Consider the following 4,654-nt stretch of genomic DNA (forward strand, 5'->3'; position numbering starts at 1 on the left):
CACTTGTCAAAACTATGGCAAACCACAGAGCACAATGCTTTCTTTACAACCAAAATCCCCTCAACCTTTATCATTTCTGTTTCTCACACATTTCTGAGAATAGCATAACTATTAATATCCACAGAGAATCGATTCAAGAGCAGCGCTGATACCCAGTGCTGCTGGTTTGATTTTAAGCACTTCATGAGATTTTCATTTAAATAGAATTTGATAGATTATTATTAATACAGACGATGTGAATTTGCTGTTAGATACATTATGTGCAATTGAGAAGGACACATGAGATTTGCAGTTAACTTTCTTCTTATATTTTTATCCACAGATTATAGAAAAGCAAGTGACAATCTTTTGTGAGATTGTTATTTACTCAATACTTTGTTGAAGCACCTTTGGCAGCAATTGCAGCCTTGAGTGTTCTTGGGTATGACGCTACAAGCTTGGAACACCTGTATTTGGGGAGTTACCATTCTTTTCTGCAGTCCCTCAACTTAAACATAAATATATATATTTTGAAATAACTTTTCTTTAAAACAAGAACAGTTTCTTTAACTTTTAAAATAAATATCAGAGAGAATAAAGTAGACGGCACGGGTCAAAGTAATTGATTTATGACCCTGTGTCATGATGACGTACACATGTCCAAATATGGGCCTCCGGCCAGGCCATCCTGTTCCTGTGGTCACGTGTTAGAGGGTGTGTGGTATTTTATATCTATATTGCATTGTGTGTGTGTGTGTGTGGGGGGGGTGTTAGAAACAAGGAATGTGTGTGTGTGTGTGTGTGTGTGTGTGTGTGTGTGTGTGTGTGTGTGTTAGAAACAAGTTCCCTAGGCATTGTGTCCATTTCAAGCTTTAAACAACAATTAAACAGTCATCTAAATAATGTTTCTCAGCCTAGGTTCCTATTTAGTTCTCTTTATATGTACAGGCACAGAGCTTCCAGATGGCTCCAGCCTAAGGATTTTCAGTGCTTGTACACCTGGGGAGATTAGAACCCCAAAGAAAAGATCCTAAAGGTAATTTCAGATTCAGGTTTATCATGACAGCCACTTTATGAAAGGCCTTTACTTATGGCTAAACAGCTTCTACACAGCTTATTAATTAATGCTGTGGGATGAAATTAGGTGTTTCTAGGAGGGCTTAAACAAATCTATAGTGAAACAAACATGTACACTTTACATACATATTTATTGACTTTTAAAAAGACCACAGTAACATGACAGAATTTGTGCAAATGCAACGAAATCTGCTAGGGGATATTAAATGTACAACAGTAGTATTCTGTAACAAGCAAACGTGTTAAACATGAGGCACATGCAATCATGACACCCTCTTTATGAAAGGCCTTTACTTATGGCTAGACAGTTTTCTACACATCTTATTAATTAATGATGTGGGCATACCCAGAATGTACATGCAGGACGGTTGATCGACACATGAAGGGAAAACTTACGGATTCAGGTTTATCATGACAGCCTCTTTATGAAAGGCCTTTACTTATGGCTAAACAGCTTCTACACAGCTTATTAATTAATGCTGTGGGATGATTAAATTAGGTGTTTCTAGGAGGGCTTAAACAAATCTACAGTGAAACAAACATGTACACTTTACACACATATTGTCACGGCTTTCGTTGTGGGAAGGAGGAGCGGACCAAAATGCAGCGTAGTTGTGATTCATTTTATTTTAATAAAGAACTATACACGATAAACTAACAAAATAACAAATGTACGAAAACCGAAAACAGCACTATCTGGTGCAAAACACAGACACAGGAACAATCACCCACAAACACACAGTGAAACCCAGGCTACCTAAATATGGTTCCCATTCAGAGACAATGACTAACACCTGCCTCTGATTGAGAACCATATCAGGCCAGACATAGAAATAGACAAACAAGACATCCAACATAGAATGCCCACTCAGATCACACCCTGACCAACCAAAACATAGAAACATACAAATAAACTATGGTCAGGGTGTGACAGTACCCCCCCCCCCCATGGTGCGGACTCCGGCCGCAAAACCTGAACCTATCAGGGAGGGTCTGGGTGGGCATCTGTCCGCGGTGGCGGCTCCGGTGCTGGACGTGGCCCCCACTTCACTGTAGTCCTCCCCCACCTTGTCCGCTTCCGTGACCTCCTAGCCACAGCAACAATACTAAATAACACGGGACAGAGGGGCAGCTCGGGACAGAAGGGCAGCTCGGGACAGAGTGGCAGCTCAGGACAGAGAGGCAGCTCGGGACAGAGGGGCAGCTCGGGACAGAGGGGCTCCTCAGACTCCGGCAGCAGTGCCGTAGAGGCGGGAGACTCCGGCAGCAGCGCCGGACAGGCGGAAGACTCCGGCAGCAGCAGAGAGGAGGAAGGCTCTGGCAGATCCTGGCTGACTGGCGGATCTGGAAGAGTCTGGCTGACTGGCGGATCTGGAAGAGTCTGGCTGACTGGTGGATCTGGAAGAGTCTGGTTGACTGGCAGATCTAGAAGAGTCTGGTTGACTGGCAGATCTGGAAGAGTCTGGTTGACTGGCGGATCTGGAAGAGTCTGGCTGACTGGCGGATCTGGAAGTGTCTGGCTGACTGGCGGATCTGGAAGAGTCTGGCTGACTGGCAGATCTGGAAGGGTCTGGCGGATCTGGAAGAGTCTGGCTGACTGGCAGATCTGGAAGAGTCTGGCTGACTGGCAGATCTGGAAGAGTCTGATTGACTGGCAGATCTGGAAGAGTCTGGCTGACTGGCGAATCTGGAAGTGTCTGGCTGACTGGCAGATCTGGAAGAGTCTGGCTGACTGGCGGATTCTGGCAGACTGACGGCTCTGGCTGCTCCATGCTGACTGGCTGCTCTGGCGGATTCTTGCAGACTGGCAGCTCTGGCTGCTCCATGCAGACTGGCAGCTCTGGCAGCTCCTTGCAGACTGGCAGCTCCTTGCAGACTGACAGCTCCTTGCAGACTGGAAGCTCCTTGCAGACTGGCAGCTCCTTGCAGACTGGCAGCTCCATGCAGACTGGCAGCTCCGGCTGCTCCATGCAGACTGGCAGCTCTGGCTGTTCCATGAAGACTGACAACTCTGGCTGCTCCATGCAGACTGACAGCTCTGGCTGCTCCATGCAGACTGGCAGCTCTGGCCGCGCTGAACGGGCAGGAGACTCCGGCAACACTGTAGAGGCGGAAAGGCTCTGGCAGCGCTAAACAGGCGGGAGACTCCAACAGCGCAGGAGAGGAGAAAGGCTCTAGCTGCGCTGAACAGGCGGGAGACTCCGGCAGCACAGGAGAGGAGGAAGGCTCCGGCAGCGCTGGAGAGGCGAGGCGCACTGTAGGCCTGATGCGTGGTGCTGGCACTGGTGGTACTGGGCCGAGGACACGCACAGGAAGCCTGGTGCGGGGAGCTGCCACCGGAGGGCTGGGGTGTGGAGGTGGTACTGGGTAGACCGGACCGTGCAGGCGCACTGGAGCTCTTGAGCATCGAGCCTGCCCAACCTTACCTGGTTGAATACTCCCGGTCGCTCCGCCAGTGCGGCAAGGTGGAATAGCCCGCACTGGGCTATGCAGGCGAACCGGGGACACAGTGCGCAAGGCTGGTGCCATGTAAGCCGGCCCAAGGAGACGCACTGGGGACCAGATGCGTAGAGCCGGCTTCATGGCATTTGGCCCCCCCCAAGAAATTTTTGGGGCTGACTCTCAGGCTTCCATCCGCGTCACCGCGCTGCCTCATCATTCCAGCGCCTCTCAGCTCTCGCCGCCTCCAGTTTTTCCTTGGGTCGGCAATATTCTCCAGGCTGATCCCAGGGTCCTTCTCCGAATAATTCCTCCTCCCATGTCCATTCCTCCTTTTGTTGCTCCTTGGGGCGGCTACACTCCCTTGGTTTAGCCCAGGGTCCTCTCCCGTCGAGGATATCCTCCCAAGTCCAAAAGTCCTTTTTTCGCTGCTCCTGCTGCTGCCTTTGCTGTTTCCCGTTACCACGCCGCTTGGTCCTGTTGTGGTGGGTGATTCTGTCACAGCTTTCGTTGTGGGAAGGAGGAGCGGACCAAAATGCAGCGTACTTGTGATTCATTGTATTTTAATACAGAACTATACATGATAAACTAACAAAATAACAAATGTACGGAAACCGAAAACAGCCCTATCTGGTGCAAAACACAGAGACAGGAACAATCACCCACAAAGAGTTGATTTACCTCTACGGTCAAATGCATCTATAGTTTTTAATGAAGTGGTCGCTGCATTCATTTAGATTATTTCAACATAGTCTAGAACCAGTAAGAACATAGATTGAATGATCTGCTTTGTGCTATTGAGCAAGAGGCCTGACCAATTTCTATGTAAGAAGCCACACTTTTTATATTCAGCATCTTAATTAACTAACTCATAAATATGTTTTTTAAGTCAGCTTAACGTATATACTAGTACAACATACTAGGTACATACACTTCAATCATTAGAATAATTTTTGTACACTCGAGAAAACAACATATACGTAGTTTTTACAACTCTTTTATAATCTAAATGTATGTGTTGTGCAAAGTATTTTGGATTCTCAGTCCACAGAATGGAACACCTATCAATTAACCATGAAAACAGGAGTTACCCATGATATACACTATTGTGTTATATGTTGGTAGGTCTAGTAAACAAATATATTGTATGCATTGATAT

Source organism: Oncorhynchus masou, chromosome 32 (genome assembly GCF_036934945.1).
Source record: "Oncorhynchus masou masou isolate Uvic2021 chromosome 32, UVic_Omas_1.1, whole genome shotgun sequence".
NCBI lineage: Eukaryota > Metazoa > Chordata > Actinopteri > Salmoniformes > Salmonidae > Oncorhynchus > Oncorhynchus masou.